Source organism: Apis cerana, linkage group LG5 (genome assembly GCF_029169275.1).
Source record: "Apis cerana isolate GH-2021 linkage group LG5, AcerK_1.0, whole genome shotgun sequence".
Taxonomy (NCBI): Eukaryota; Metazoa; Arthropoda; class Insecta; order Hymenoptera; family Apidae; genus Apis; species Apis cerana.
In genome coordinates, this window is record NC_083856.1 from 6,374,787 (window position 1) to 6,392,045 (window position 17,259).

At 41.4% G+C, this 17,259-nt stretch overlaps 2 protein-coding genes across 4 annotated transcripts in view; one reads left to right on the forward strand and one right to left on the reverse strand.

The window, feature by feature from the left end:
* The window catches only part of LOC107997643 (uncharacterized), a 125,170-nt gene that overhangs the window by 25,322 nt on the left and 82,589 nt on the right, over nt 1-17,259 (forward strand). The window lies entirely within an intron of this gene.
* LOC107997665 (serine/threonine-protein kinase greatwall) overlaps nt 1-17,259 on the reverse strand; it is a 113,325-nt gene that overhangs the window by 2,950 nt on the left and 93,116 nt on the right. The gene's annotated exons all lie outside the window — the stretch shown is intronic.

Genomic DNA, 17,259 nt, shown 5'->3' on the forward strand with positions numbered 1-17,259 from the left:
AGGCGGGCGAGGAGATGTGGTGGACAAGGTGGAGGAGCAAGATGGCCGCCCATCGAGCAAGGTGGTACGGGGAAAAGCTACGGACCTCCGCGTCGTTCGTCTCTCCTGTTAATTCCCACCGGTGTGTCCTTCGCCTTCCTTTCCCTCCCCTCTTTCCCCTCCCCCTTTCTCTTCTCTTTTCGAAACGCGCGCCTCGCCACAGGCCCCCTTCACGCGCATCCCCAGTGCGCACGCGCGTCCACCGCGTATATATAAAACCCTCTCCCCTTTCGAGACCGTCCCGATTCGCCATCATGCCACGTGATCGACCAGCATCCGACCGAGCTTCGTGTTTTGCCACCAACGACTGGACTACCCAGAAAACCGTCGCAAAATCACCCATCTCTACGTTTATCGAATTACGATGCTCCACCGACTCGCCGCCACCACCACCACCACCAACGTTTCTTCCTTCGTCCCCTCGATTCCTTTTTTTTGTCCCCTCTCTCCTCGTCTCCGTCCTCCTTCCTCGAATGTCGATCGCGTTCCAACGCCGCATACGACGCATCCTCCACGTGGTTCTTCCGTTTCGGCCAAAGGGGAAGCCTGGCCGATCGGAATCGGTCGAAAAAGATCGATGAGTCTCAAGTGAGAAAGACGGCTCTTTCCTTCTCCTCTCTCTCTTTATCTGAGAAAGCTGAGAAATTAACGTGGTCGATGAGATCTCTTAACGAGACTCTCATTATCGAAACTTCTTTTGTCCCCCCTCCCCTCCGATTTTACGATTTTACGTTCCACGGAATGTGTGCACACACATTCACGTGCATGCACGTTCTGCCCCCGAGGAACAATTAATCCGCGTGATTATAATCATTTCATGAGCTCGAAATGGTGGAATATCGGTTTGGTGGACCGTTTAAGCGCGATATAAGGCTTCGAGTTTTTCGTCGAATTCGTTATTGCGCTCACCATACGGAGGGAGAGGGGTAGGGAGGGGAGGAGGCAGAGTCGAATCGAGACTTTCTAGAGTATTCGATGAACTGACGTAATAAACGCTTTCGTATTTTCTTTTAGAAATGAAGTGAATGTATCGAAGTATTATCAGTTACGTAAGCGCTGCTTATGCTTCTGAAACGTACGATGGAACAGAGATAGAAAGATGCGAGGTTGGAATGTGAGGTTATGGTACGCGATTGTATATATGCGGGTGCAGTTAGATCGTAGAGCTGGCACGTGATTGTTGTGGCGCATGCGTAGCAATGCGTTTCATTGCGCCGCGTATGGAACGCGACAATTCATAATTCCATTGTAGATCAGAGTTGTTATACATTTTTCTTGTCTCGCCTTTCAGAAAATTCGGAATAATGATGGGTTATATATAACATTGGAGAACTACAAAATCGCAGGAAATTAATCTTGAATTTTTCTTAGGGAAAATTTAGAGTCGTGTTTTTTTTTTTAGAATCTTTTTTATCGAGAGATCCTGTCGCAATCGCTGTAATCGAACACGATACTTTTCACCGTAACTGTTCACACGACGATAGAAATACCTTTAACGATACGTAACGATCCGTCTATCCATATTATTACTTTTCTATGTAAAAATAGCCGTTACAGCTGTAAAAAAAACAAAACGTAAAAAAATATTTACCACTGAATAAAATGTATTCGTAAATAATAATAATTATAATCTTTCACTTAATACCCGTTATAACACACGTTATAATTAAAAATTATGCCGCCAACTACACCGATATAACTGAAATAATCCGGATTTCGGTTGAAATACGCATAAATTCGCAAAATGTGGATGGCGAGGGGAGGTTTGGCTGGCCTGAGGCGGATCGAGCAGCCACGATTTATCTAGGAACGCGATCGAGCAGAGTTTTTGCCCTGGAAACGTACGTAGCTGCGCCTCGGCATCGGATACGCGTAATAATACCCTTTAACACGACTCAACCTAGGAATAATGTTGCAACCGCGGGAGGAACACGCGACTCTCCACGAGATAGGCACCGTCCCTGTTCAGACAACGAATAAGTGATTTCACGGCATTCGAGGAACGGCTGAAGAAAGCGAATTAAAGGGTCGAACGTGGATGGAGGGGAAGGGACTATGTTGGATCTCTTTTCCATTTCGTTCTGTTTTTTTTCTTCTTTTTCTCGTTCTACCAATTCCCTTTCTTGTCTCTCTTTCTTTGCCTCTCCCTTTCGTTCCGCTTTTTCTTCTTTTTTGTTTTTTTTAACTCTACCGATTCTCTTTTCCCTTTCGTTCCGTTTCTCCTTCCTTTTTCTCCTTTCTTTTCTACCGACTGTAAGGGAGGAGGTACAATTAGGACGATTGCGATCTATGTGATCGAACGTGATCCTTCGAATAAGTGGATGATGTGTTTTTCTAATTTCTTTTTTAGATTGTTTAAGTCATGAATTTTATCGGTAAGATTTATGATAATATGAATTATTTACGAGATCGCGATAAATGGAAATATTTGTTGTTCGTATCTATTATTAAGTAATTGGACTTGCGTTATCATAATTACTCTAGAAATAGTTTTATAGATTCGAGAAAGAAAAAAATTAAATACTCTTGGGGAAACTCTAATGGGAAATTGTAATTTATAATTCGTTTTGCATTAATACAGTGGATTCGATTTTATTACTTCCTGCGATTATTAAATATTTATTAAACGGAATATTCATGAGATAAACTGGATGGAGTATAAGTATTTCCATTTATATTATGATTTAATTATTTAAAAAAACAAGGATGTCAAAGGATGTCAAGAATTTGCAGTATCGATGAAAACTCGATACTCATAAACTTATAATTATAAAGTAAAGTAGTATGAAATAGAGTATAAAATACTCTATTAAATTATATAACTACAAAAAAAACCTACAACAAAATAACTCCAAATGTTTAAATCGAAAAATAATTGCAAGTAATTTATCCATCCGATATAAAGAAAAAATAAAACCGCTGTTCATCAAAGATCCACGTCCTGTTCATTTTCGATGCGAAGCATATATCCCACGACTACCACACCTCGTAAAACCGATCATTCGTTGATTAAACGAAGAGAAAAAGAAGCGAGAAAAAAATTCCAAGATTTAATGCCCTTAAGTGCGCATCCCATGAATCACTCGTCTCGATTTATCGAGATAACGCGATCATCGATTCAAAATTTGTCCCACGCAAAATTTTACTACAGAAAATATTTCGTTGCATCCCTCGATTCTTGTTTGATTATGAAAAAAAAAAAAAAAAAAGAAAAGAAAAATCGAGATAAAAGAATAAAAATATAAAAAAAAAAGAAGCAGTCTCGTTCTAATCCATTCGACCGATTTAATCGTTTTAATAGCCGTAACCGTTACACGATTAATGCTTGGTTATCATGCATCGTAAACGCAAATTTTCCATCGAGAGGACGTTTCATTAATAAAACGATGTTCCTCTCCTCGTAGATAAGACGGCTCTTCTCCTTTTTTCTCTCTCTCTCTCCCTCTCTCTCTTTCCCCCCTTTAATCATAAACCTATCTAGTAGCAAACCTGTATAGGTTTCGATCGAGGTATAGATTGATCGCTAGTTGGGTCGATAAGACTTCGAGAAAAAATATAATAAAAATAAATAAGGTAAAGTTACACGCTGTTAATTGCGAATTGGACGTTTTCTGTTAATATTTCAATATCATCACTGTCCCAAATATCATTCTTTTCTTTTATTAATTGCAATTTTAATTAGTCGCGAATCCTCAAATATGATCATTGAAATCAATCTCGAGTATTTTTGAACGAGGCAAGAAATCGTTTAAAAATAAAATAAACAAAAACTCCAGAGAGAGAGAAAGAGAGAGCGTACAGTGCTAATATACATATATATATATATATATATATATGATTACTATTATGAAAAATAAAATCATTGAAGTTCTGGAAAAAAAAAAGGAAATCCAGTCAGTAGAAGAAAGAAAACTATTTGGGACGATCTAACACTTTTCTGCAGAAGATATCGCGAGAAGTGGAATGAAATTATTCACCGTGATTAATTCTTTGCCGTGTTTCGTGCGTCACTTCCGCCACTCGAAAGCGCGATATCGCGAAACCGTGAATTCGTTTCAAGCTTATTGGAATCAGACACCGATTAAAGTCGGATTTTTAAAGTCGGTTTGTAATTGCACCGTTTATCGATAGCCAGAGAGAAACCACCTTGGAGAAACTCATTTAAATTCCATAGGATCCGACCGGGTTGATAGAACGTAACAGCATTTCGTCATCGGTATCACACACGGGTACGAGATAATGGTACGAGGCATAGGATTATCTTTTATGGCCGATGTGACAGTTGAGAGAAAAAGAAAGTCTTCCAAGATTGATTCCGCGTTTAATTTCTCGACTTTCCATTCGAGTTTTTAACAACATTCGAACAACGTTCAAATGCACGTTCGATACGATTATCAAATTTAATTTCATAACGCCTCCCCTCCATTCATCTTTCATTCGATCGAAACAAATTGAGATTCTTAATCTTTCAATCCCTCAATCTCATTATCCAATTTCAATTCAACTCGAACTTTCGAAACGTTCCGTTTCCTAATATTATTTACTTAAATATTCAGGCATTCGAAATTACTATTACTATGGCATTCCTAAATTTTAATATCGATAGAATCTCCTAATTTTTTAAAAAAAAAAAACTTTCTCAATTCTCGATATATCCGAATGCAAATGGTCAATTTTAATCTTAACTCTTTGATTCGTACGCAAGACACTTGGACACTTGTGCCGTGTCAAAGGCCATAAAGATAGGAGGTAACTTTACAATCTTCGATTCCGATCAAGTGTACAAGGATATCATCCGTGCGACATCAGGAAGAACCGCGAACACGCCTGTTTAACAGGAAGAAGATGGCCATTTACCAACAGTGGAATCCTTCGATTCGATTCAACGATCGTAATTACCGTCGGGAAACCAATTTTTCCAATTAAACCGGATTCCGTGCACAGTGGCGCGAGGGCGATGCGGCAAAAAGGGCCAATTTAACGCTTCCGCCGAGTCTGGCCGACGAATGTGAAAGACGATCTCAATGGGACTTCTCTTCCTGCGCGGTGGAAAATCGTTTTAACGGTAAACGCCTGTAACCGTTCGTTCCCTAGGAAATTATCGCGCGCGCGTAAATTGCCTTAACCGGACGGATTCCTGTGGAAATAGTGGAAATTTTGCACGAGGGAAGAGAAAGAAGAAGAAAAAGATGAAAAAATGTCCAGGCTGTGTATATAAAATTTCAAGAATCGAAAGAAACGCGACGAAAGGAACAATTTCATACAAGAATTTTCTTCCTTCGAAAATTTCCAAATCTCAAAAGATTTCTCAACTACGATCCGTAAATGTAATAATTTGTCCAAAAGATTGAACCGAGGGAAAAGACAAATAAGAGAAAAGGAGAAAGAGGAAAACGGATAGATAGACAGATAGATAAGAAACTTCTTTACTACGATCCATAAATATAATAATTTTTTCGAAAAAGATTGCGAAACGTTGAATCGAAAGACAAATAAGAGAAAAAAATAACGATAGATGAAGAAATGTGTGCAACGAATTTCCCTACAACTACGATCCATAATGATTTGTTCGAAAAAGATTAAGAAACGTTGAATCGAAAGATTTGAAGACGAATAAGAGAAAAAATAAAGATCGCGCAGAATGGGAGAAGAAATATACAAAAGGGATTTCTCTACTACATCTACTATCCATAAATGTAATGATAATTTGGTAACTGCTGGAAAAAGATTGGGAAACGTTGAATCGAAAGATTCGAACTACGATCCATAAATGTAATAATAATTTGGCAACTACTGGAAAAAGATTGGAAAACGTTGAATCGAAAGATTTGAAGACGAATAAGAGAAAAAATAAAGATCGCGCAGAATGGGAGAAGAAATATACAGAAGGGATTTTTCTATTAAAACTACGATCCATAAATGTAATAATAATTTGGCAGTTGCTGAAAAAAGATTAGGAAACGAAAGATTCGAAGACGAATAAGAGAAAAAAATAAAGATCGCGCAGAATGGGAGAAGAAATATACGGAATATATATTTCTCTACTACATCTACTATCCATAAATGTAATGATAATTTGGTAACTGCTGGAAAAAGATTGGGAAACGTTGAATCGAAAGATTTGAAGACGAATAAGAGAAAAAATAAAGATCGCGCAGAATGGGAGAAGAAATATACAGAATATATATTTCTCTACTACATCTACGATCCATAAATGTAATAATAATTTGGCAACTACTGGAAAAAGATTGGAAAACGTTGAATCGAAAGATTCGAAGACGAATAAGAGAAAAAAGTGAGGATAGACAGAGAGACAAGAGATAAAGATCGCGCGGAATGGAGAAGGAGGGCGAAGCCGAGTAGTTAATGAATACCGTCGTAATCGAACGATTGGGGATCGGCTCGTTAACGAATCGAGCCGCGTTACCCCCCTATTTACCACAGTTTCGCGGTAACCGCTCGCCACGATATTTCATCGATATGCCGGCGATCGATATCCATCGTTCGCGATAATTATCGGTGGCCGGCCGTGTAACGTCGGGGCGATACTTTACGGCCGACTTGCGATCGGCCGCGCGCAATTATAGAAGGCTGGTTAATGAATGAAGCAGAAATCAACGCGGCATCTGGTCCGTTTCATAACTCGCGCGCTCGTAATTAATATAATCGGTGGCTGGATATCGGAATCGACCACCTCTCGCGTGTGCGGACAACTTGTGCAAAAAAAAAACAACTTCTGCGCGTATCGAATACGAATTCCGTTTGCACGAATATCACGATTTTGCCGTGATAGTAGTGCATCTATCTGATCCAACTCCGATCGAAAGCGAGAATGTGGAAATTCCTCGTTTAAGTAAGGCTAAGGGAAGAAGCATTTTTATTTTTGATTGCAGAACTGTGATGAAACAATGTCTCGTATTCGAGATTAAATATAAGTATATGATGATATGACGTAATTGGAATTACATTTTAATTCATTAACCAATAAGAAATTATAATATTGAGCATTTTGGAGTAAATGAGTAGAGTTCTGCACGTATATATTCTAATATCTGATAGGTCTAATTGACTTGTTAAAACTTTTTCTCTCTCTCTCTCTTCCTTTTTATTCGCCGTATTAATTATAACGAAAAATTCGATTCGATTAAAGAAACTGGTCAAGAGTGGAGATCGATTTGACGTTGAAACGATGTTTATAAGATTTTCTGAATAATTTGATTTATTCCGCGATTGAGCGGGAATTAAACGTTTTCGCCCGGCCGGTTTTCACGCTCCACAGATTAAACAGCGTTCATTAATCGGCGCGCAGCCATTTTTGCCTGCCAGGTTTTTGCCTGCTAATCAGCCGTTGGACGATCAGGATAGATCAAAAACAACTCGTGTTGTAAAATAGTTGGAAATAACCGATTATTAGGGTAAGAGTGATTTTTCCTTCGATAATTCTTACAGAGAATTAAAATAATTTCAATTCGCAAATCTTTGAAACAAGTCGAAACCGAACACCAAAACTTCACTCTGTTTATCTTCAAAGTCTGAAAACCAATTAACAAGGGAGGATACATTAAAAAAAGAAACCGATTTTAAGCAAAATTTCAAGTCGACCTAAGTAAGATAACCGCTCGAGTGCAACCCTCGAGTAATCGGCGAGACGAAAGTGAGCGCGAGTTAAATTATCAACCTCTCGTCGAATCGGATCCCTCGGTGCACGCTTCTTAAACGAGACTATCAAGCGGCGGTGTTTTATGCGCCGTTAAGCTTATTTATCCCCGTTTCAATGAAATTCCAAATCGGACGAGTCACGTAGCGAACGCTTCGGCCGTAAGGGACGTAAACTTCGAATAACGCCACTTAACGTCCCTTAATGCGTCCTTCACGGGGGATTGCCACGTAAAATCCCCTCGAGAAAGGTTACGGATCACCGGGAATAGGCTCTAAAGATGATGACAAGTATATCACCGATATTCTAATTACGTGCGCCGGACATGCCTTATGAATATTTTTTCGAAAAAAAGAAAAAAATAGAAACGGTAGATTGATTGATTGAATTTGTTAAAATTTGTGGAAACATTTGACGAGAAACAATATCGAAGTTTGATTTTTTCCTACTCCAATTCGACGATCAGAAATTATGCCATTATCAGATATATTCTATTCTTACTATTTTAATTTTAAAACTTGAGATCTCGTTCCTTAAATTCTGCAATCCTAAGACAAAACAGCTAACGGATAAAAATAACAAAAAAAAAAGAAAAAAAATAATCATCGAGAAGAGAAGAAATTCCACGAACGGTAATAAACCGTCGGCGACAATTTCGACAAAAAACATGGATGGAAATCTTACGGTAAGTGATTCATCGGCGTCCCTAAAATAGACATGATGCGCCATTCTCATTGGCCAAGATTTCCGCCTTAAATCTTGCCAACTCGTGTTAATTGCCGCTCGTGAAAATCCTGCCAGTAAAGTTTTATTTTTTCGCCTGGATCCCGGGAACGTACACGACGGTTTATTGGATCGTTCAACGAGCGATTTGTCCTCCTTTTATGGCGACGGCGATGGCGACTGATATTATATCGCGGGGGATACTCAACGACAATTTTTGCAGTAACAATATCTCTTCGATTCTTCGATTCAACAAGAATAAGATTGTGGAGAGGAGGGAGGGACCTTTTTATCCTTTACTCCACTAGTAATTTTTTTATTTTTAAATGGGACGTAAAGTTTTTTATGGAATTGCATTTAACTTTATCTAATAATTTTATTACGACGATATTGACGATATCGTTATTGTTGAGATTATTCATCGATAATTGCATAAAATAAAAAGTAAAAAGAAAAATTTAAAGAAAAAAAACCCCGATTACGAATGAATATTTTCTTCAAACTATTTTATTAAAGACACGAGGCAGAGAGAGAGAGAGAGAGAGAGAGAGAGAGAGAGAGAGAGAGAGAGAGAGAGAGAGATATTCGTATAGAAAAAAATATTCGATATCATTACAATAAAACTATAATGCTAAGAGATCTTAAAAGAGATATTAATTATCATGCTCGAATCACCAGTCGAAGAATCATAAATTGAATTTCCAACAATTAAATTTCCTTCGATCGATCTACGTCTTCGATCCGAACGGAAAATAAAATCCAAAAAAGAATGACACGCTGCGCGCTGATTTAAAACGGAGAAACGAGTGAAAATTACGTAGAAAAAGAAAAAGAAAACTTGGACCGTTATGGGAATGCGGTGCATAAATCGTCAGATTTTTTTAAAGACTTAAAATAAAATAATTAACAATGACCGTTTGGTAACAAATTGTTATTACGCTATACGTATAGAGTTATAAAATGTTATTATTTGTTGCGAAATAAGTGCTCGGCCATTATTAGCAAACCACGCGCACGATTAAATTCGACTCTCATAAATATGCATGCTACCAATCCCGAATGTTATTATCGAGAAGTTATTTTTTCATAATTAGAAATTCAAATTGACACATGAAACGATATAGAAACTGTGTGCGTTGGAACTGGCGAGTAATGGAAATGAAAAACGGGTAAAAGAAGGGGGAGGGGATACGATGACTCGTTTTTGCGCCTCTTGGTGGCATCGGTACTTCGCTTTTGATGATAATAGGCGGTTATGGGAGGGATAAGTCATATCAGAGAGTTTACGATATAGAGGGGAGACACGCTGAATTAAAGTATCAAGTAGCGGTATCGATTGATATATCGATACCCAAGGCTGTATCCTATTTTTCTTGATCGGAGCATATTATAGGTATTCTTTAAAAACTATTATTTTTTTTTTTACATCTTTTTTCTCTTTTCTAAGTATAATTTACCGTTGGAAAAAATTACAAGGTATAGCGATTAATTATTAGAATTAATTCATGTAATAAATGTATTTGTTTGATATGCATGATGGATAAATTCGAAAAGAAAAAGGAAAAAAAAAAAGAAAAATTAAAAAATTTGTCTTGCAGCTTAAAACTTAATTTAAATTCATACCCTTTATATTTTTAAGATATTGCAAGATTATTTAAAGATAAAATAAATTTATCGAAGGGGCATTTATCAGAAATTTGAGAACGACAACTTGGAAAGGAGCGAAATTAATCTGGTCGTTACACGAGTGACAAATTACCTGTATAAGTAGAACCAAGTCGGACCATCGATCCATCCTGATCCATAATACACTGTCACCTATCCTCCTCCCAAACCAATCTTCCAGAAAATGAAACCGAACCATTTTCAATCATTCTCAAATTTCTTACCTCTCTTTCCAAGCCTCGATTCTCTCCAAGGCCGAGAGAAACGGGTCGGCCATTTATTAAACCGAACTAACACTTTTAAAAAGGACAATTTCAAAATTATATTCGCAATAATAAAAGCCCGCCGAAAATAAAAAGAAAATCCTTATCAAACATCTCAAATATCCGCCCACACCTCGTCAAACATTCCTTCTTCGATCGCAACCGGAAGTTTTTACGCGTTCCAGCGCGGCACCATTCGCACTCGAAGAGAGAAAGAGAGAAAGAGCTGGTCGTAGGTGAAACGTTCCACTCTTCTGGTTCCATTCATACCGCGCTGCATCGGCGAACGATAAGTAAAGGGTCGGGACACCCTCGGTGCAGTTGGTAGCGGCGCTGTTTGAAACGAGACGGATGGATGCATATAGGTGGGGCAGAGGTTGCAGAAGGAGAGAGAGAGAGAAAGCGAAAGAGAGAGAAGGAACGTAGCGAGACTTGGAACAAGTGCAGGTCTCTCTCTCTCTCTCTCTCGACTGCAGGCGGGCAGACAGGTTGTCCAGATTCCACGGAAGGTCGTTTGCTTTGCTTACCGCGGGTCGCGACAGACAGACTCGAACCGCCGCCACTTCGGCCATACTTTGTCAAGAGAGTGAAGAGAGAGAGAGAAAGAGAGAGGTGACACGTGCACGCACACGCGTGAACCAGTGTTCACGCGCCGATACTTATTGGCTGCCTTTTGTGCGAACTTACGTGTGTGTATATATATATATATATATTGGTTGTCCAGAGATGGATATACTTGGTGCGGCTTCCATTTGAGAAAGCACGCGAATCGATTTGTTGGCAAAAGTAAAAAAGAAAAAGGAATGATGAAAATTCGTATCGCGATTCATTTGATCGAAAGATTTCTGGAGCAAATGAATATATCGGCGCTTAGACATCGTTCTAAGAAGATTTTAAGATATATCGTATTGAATAGAATCAGAAATCGGACGCGCTTCTGAAATACGCAATCAACGCGATCCAATCCTCCTCCACATCTCCTTCTCATCTTGATTTTCCTCGACAACATCCAGTGACACGAAAAAACGTCGGACAAACGGTTGTGTAGCACTTCGTCGGGAACATCCCCAAAACGGGGAACAAAAAGGGGGGAGGTCACGGGTCTCGAGAAGAAAAGGAGGAGGAGGAGGAGGAGGAGGAAAGAGAAGAGATGGAAACGTATTTTATTCTGCTGCTCATCGAGAGAGCACAATCGAGGTAAAAAGGGAGGGGAGAGAAGGAGGAGAGGGAGACGTCCAGACGGATCCAACGGTCAGGTTTCTCTTTTTCACGCGTTCGCATTTTGAACGACAGCCACGAAGGGAGCACAATCGGTCGGAATTAGCGAGCCTTGTGCTATCTCGCTCGATTGTTCGTCGCCTTACGTACACGGACGTGGCAAACGCGTATCGCGCCTTCGTGTTATCCCCGCGAGCAGCTGTTTTTCTTACGTCACACCGTGTCAGAGGACCGACTTTTTGATTTACGAACCTTTCATCCTCGTCCATCCCCCCGTAGCTTTCGTTCTCTCTCAACGCGATTCCCTTTATCATTCCGCTCTCAACCGCTACAATCGCGATCTCGCATGCCGAGAAAAAGGGCGTGGAACTTTTTTAGCGGTGCTTGCGGAGGGATTATTCGATTGTTATTTTTGGTCGTGCCAGCAGAGGAATTTCGGATCGAATGAATTTCTTTTTTTTTAGTGGAATGCTTGGAAATTTTGTGGAATAGAAAATTGTCTTCTCGAGGATGTTACGTTATGTATTAATTTAATACCCAATACTCGGATACTGTTCGACAAATAATTTCGTAAATCAATCTCGTAAGAGAACGTCTCCGCTTCTCTCTCCTCGCAATCTTAATTACACGTTTCAGAATTATTAAGAGCAATAAAACGAATTTAACACCGTCCCATTAACAGCGGCTCACGGCTGAGAGGGTTAACAATATTTCAAACGCGTGCTTCCTGGACGGACGACAGAATAACTCATAAGTGAGGGGTTATCGAGGCGTAATCGGGGATCCGACTCGTACGTCCACGGATGTGATCCAACGTGATCGGAGTGAAACCAGAGCCCGTGGTCCCCGTCGCATCGATCAACACGTCGATTTGCATGTCCAACGACACGGACAACACCGCGCCAGACCAGAGAAATCGAGACAAACCATCGGCGATTTTGATTTAGAACAGAGTTGCAAAAGTCGTCCGCGTCGCTTTCCACTGATTAAACGGCCGAGGGGAGGGGAAAAAAAGAGATTATTAAATCGCGACTCCGGTATCCCCAGACATCGCAGTAATACGAACGTGTAATTTAAGTAACAGTGAATGGAAACGATCGTAAGAGACACGACGAGTGGACGTCGAAATGGATAAATGGTAATTTGGAACGTCGTGGTAAAAGGATTGGAAACCGGGGGGCAAGGAGTGCGTTTGGAAATCCTTCGATAGATTTAATTAGCGATATGCTTGAAATTCTAGACGACTTTAAGCCCCTCTTTCGCCAATTATCCTACGATTTCTAGGAAGAAAGTAAGAATATTCCAATTCTTAAAATTCGTCCAACGAGTACAAGTATTCATTTTTTCGAGATGAAACGAATTAATTATCAAGGGGATCGAGCCAGATTTCAAAAGAGTCTCCAAGAAGAAGAAGAAGAAGGAGAAGGAGAAGAAGATCCTTGTAAATATTTCTCGCAATTTACATTAACGCCGATCTTGTTGGCGTGCGCGCTTATAAAATACGCGGCCGGCATTTCCCTTCCTGATTTACACACTCGTGGACCGGATACTCGTCGTTCTATGGATAAGACGCGCAGCATACCACTTTTACACCGCTCCTTGTCCACAAGTTGTTCCATCGATGAGTATTGGTATTTCGAGAGTTATGTCGCGACGATACGATAACGTGTACGCATCGTGCTCGTGCTCGTTTCGCCGGCATGGGATGGGGGATCTAGGTAGCGGCTCGTGTTCCTTGCCAGTTTCGTTGCTCGCGAGCAAGCCTTTCTTTTCTTTTTTCTTTTCTTTTTTCGCGTTAATGCATCGGCTGACATGTTGGACGAGCGCGAGAAGGCGTTTGCTGGAAAATAGAGAAGAGGAGAGTCGAGGTAGTTTGGATAATTTGTTTTGGAAAACAGGACATCGACGCGTATGCGTTGGTAAATGTGTATACACGGTTGATATGCTAATAGAATTATCTGAACATACGAATTTTGTTTCTAGAAGTGATTTTTACCCAACGAAACTTGGTTACTTAAGGGAAAGTGAAAGATGTTCCGATTTTGAAAGCAATAATTATTATTGTTAAAATGAATTTTTTAACGATCATCCTTGGAGCGCAAAGGATTAATAAACACCTCGACGAACGATCGAACGATTTTGCACGAGGCGACGATCGATCATCCCCGATGGATTTCGCGAAAAGGACACGCGTTCTTAAATGGCGACGCGCGAGCACGCCGTAGGAAGATAGGAGAAAAGGAAGCTGAGCGGAGCTAAGCCCATTTATCGTGCTGTGCAGCGTGCTTTCAATGAGAATCAGAGCTTGGTGGACGAGGACGGAACAGGAAAACCGGGAAAGAGACATAAAACGGCGAAGAAGTGAGTGAGAGAGAGAGAGAAACGCGCCGTAAGAAGAGAGGCACGAGACGGGGACGGAGGTCTCGTGTAAAAGAGAGCAAAACGAAGAGGGAGATAGAGAGAGAGGGAAAGAGTACGTGCAAAACTGGAAGGAGAAGGACGGTCTTATCCGAGAGTCGAAAAGGGTTGGACGAAGATGGGAGAACGAGGGAGAAAAAGGGAGAGAGAAGCAAGAGTAGCCTGCTCTCGTTGGTACACGAGAGTGTTAACTCGTCGTCTCACTCGAGGGAAAGAGAAGAAGTGAAAGAGACAGTGGGAGGGAGAAAAAGAGAGTAGAGCGGAGACAGGGCGTGGTCCAGCCTTGCTCTTACTTATAATTATATTTATTCGCGCAACGTACGCGGGTATAACGATTGATATACGATCGCGTCGAGGTCTCGCCATGACCGCGACGTGGCCGCGTTCGTTCCAAGACGTGGATCGAAAGGAAAAAGAAAAAAGAGGAGGGAAGAGAGGGACTTCCATTTTGGCGGTTTAAGTTTCACGAAGATGGACGATCACCGAAAACTTTTGCTACGATGCAAGATCGTCGAGATTTCGAAGATAACGTAGATTTTTTTTTTTAAGTATCCGTCACTCTCTACTTTTAACGACGTCGTTAAAATTTTGAGAAGAAACTCGTAACCCAAGCACGTGTCTACGCAAAAAAAAAAAAAAAAAAAAACGATGGCCTTCGCCGTGCTAAACGTTCGCTCTGTTAAAATCCGGTGTGTCGCGTATCGTTGAATCGCGATGATTAAAAAGTTTACATAATAATCGTGGAGGAGAGTTTTTAAAAGAGTTCTGCTCCGAGGTGTCGCGATGGCGCGTCGCTCGGCTCGCCATAGTTGTCACGTTGGAATTTAATGGAGGAGGCGAAACACGGGGTCCCAGTGGGTCGAACCCTCTAGAAAAACACGAAAAGGCTTCGAAAGGGAGGTGTTCACGTGGATGCTCGTAAAAATCCTGGACACTGTTACCGGCCAGATAACGACCGCCTTGACCTTTCCGTAGATTTTTTGATTTATCGCCACGCGACTTGACGCGGGGAGGCCGATCGAAGGATACCGCCTTCGGCCATCACGATATCTCCACCTCCGTTTTCTCTCCAGACTTTGAAAAGCATTAATTATAACCGAGCTCGATAACCTATCTAACGGAAAAAAACGCGCCTTTTCAATCGAAGAAAAGCAACAAAAATTGTATCTTTCCCGCGAGCACCAACAATTTCCTTCACTTCGAGAGGAGGGGAAAAAGAAACGATACTTCTCTCCGATTCAACGAAAATCGGTCCATTCGTCAACCTCCCCCTCCGCCAACCGTTTGCGGATATCAGCTTTTCCAATCTCTCTCCTCTTATCTTCCTACCTTAACCGAAATTAAGACTGCAATTTAGCAAGACTATTGCTATCGTCTCGTATCGAGCACGCGCGTAAGCGATAAAAACGAGCGTTTCAACTCGTTTTCGAACTTTCTCTGGACGCGACGCGAGGAATCCTCGGCCGTCGTCTCGATATGCAAATCGAGTTCGTAGCTGGAATTCTTTCTCGCTCGAGTCGGACTTCGCGCGCTCGTAAAGCCTCCGCGTTTCCTCCGCGAGCGGACGAAGGGGGAAGGAATTTCGTGTTTTTCTCGATTAGACCGTAAATCAATCGTCGGCCGATAATGGCAGTAGGGGGGAGGGGAGGAGGGATTTTTAAACGACACGCGGCCGAGAGATACGCGGCAGTGACGCTTATCGATCGAACGGGAGCGGACAGGTAACGCGGTTTTGCTCGTTCGAGCGTAAATTCGTCGTTTCGCGCCATGTACATCCGCTGTCTACCGTGAAAAAGAGACGCGACGATCGCTTAAACGACACGCGCGGTTCGACGTTGCGTTTACAATTTTCTTTTCTTTTTCTTCTCCTCCAGATTCACCGTTTTCACCGAAATAAATCTAAAAAAAGAAAACGTTTATTTCCTCGGAACAATCTTAAGTGAAACCATTCGCGAAATTATTCACTAGAGTACCCTCCTCCTCCGTTTCCCATAAACAAAGCTAGACCTCATCCAGATTCTCCTTAAACTTAAGATACCTCTTGCCTTTTCCACCTCGAGGTGTCCATAAACCACTCGAAACTTTCCAATTTAGATTCGAAGGCTGGTCGCAATATCCCATCGCTAGTCCTAGACGATTTCTACGTAGGCCCAACTGCGCGGGGAGGGGGGAGTGCAGCGCAGGGAGGAGGGGAGGGGAAAAAACCTCAAGAATTCCGCTCTCCCCTGGCACGAGAACGATTCTCTCCTCCGACGAGAATCGCCGATAGGCCGCACTGCTTTTCAACGAACTCGTTTTTCTACCGGCTACCGGCGACCAACCATGGAGCGGATGGAGCATGGTCAGGCGTGTCGCGTTGGCCGAGCATACCTCGGTTCGAGAAAGGAAGGCAGAAGGGCCCGGGGAGAAAGTGGACGAGGAAAGGCAAGAAGCGGCGAAGGAAGAAGGGATCCGTTCCAGGTGGATCACTCATATACAAATTATGGTAATGACCGATCGATTCCCTCGGTCGACGATGGGCCCGGGAGAGGAAACGCGACCCTTTCGACCACGTCCAATTGCTCGTGCAACGCCAGACACATCTTTTTGTTATTTTGATCCGTTTCTGCGACGGGGAAAGCGCGAACACCTTTGTGAAATGGATCACGTCCCCTTTCTTAGGGGGAGATTCGCAGGGAAGCGAGGATTCGTCTTCGAATCCGTAGCAACTTTTTTTTTACGAATAATATTTCAAGAAAAGACGCTGTTTCTCGTATTCAATTCGACTGATTATACAAATCGGACATAATTTGTCCATATTTCTACGTAAAAATATCTATTCTAAATAACCATTAAGACGTAACGTAGTAAGAGATTAACCACTTTTGCAAAAATCAAATTTCTCGTTAAAAATGCGAGAAATCTCGAAGATATATACATATATATTTATATATATATATATAAAAAATCCATCGCGATAGCGATCTCTTGTTATCAGCGTACGTAAATAAACGTCGGCGAACGCGATAAATATTCAAAGAGGATTTCACGTTTGAATTCGTGACTTCAGGAGAGGAGTCGCGAATTGTCCGGAGCCGAGCCGCGGGCGATCTTTGATATTTTAATCCGTCGCTCCCTCGAGTTCTGGCGCGTTTCTTAAACGCGATACGACATTTGGACGTGCCGCGCCGTCTTATTTTCTCGCCGGAGGATTTCGTATCACGCGCGTTCAAAAGGTTTGACGCAGATAACCGGCACGACATCGCACAATATAACGGATCGTTCGAAAGATGGATT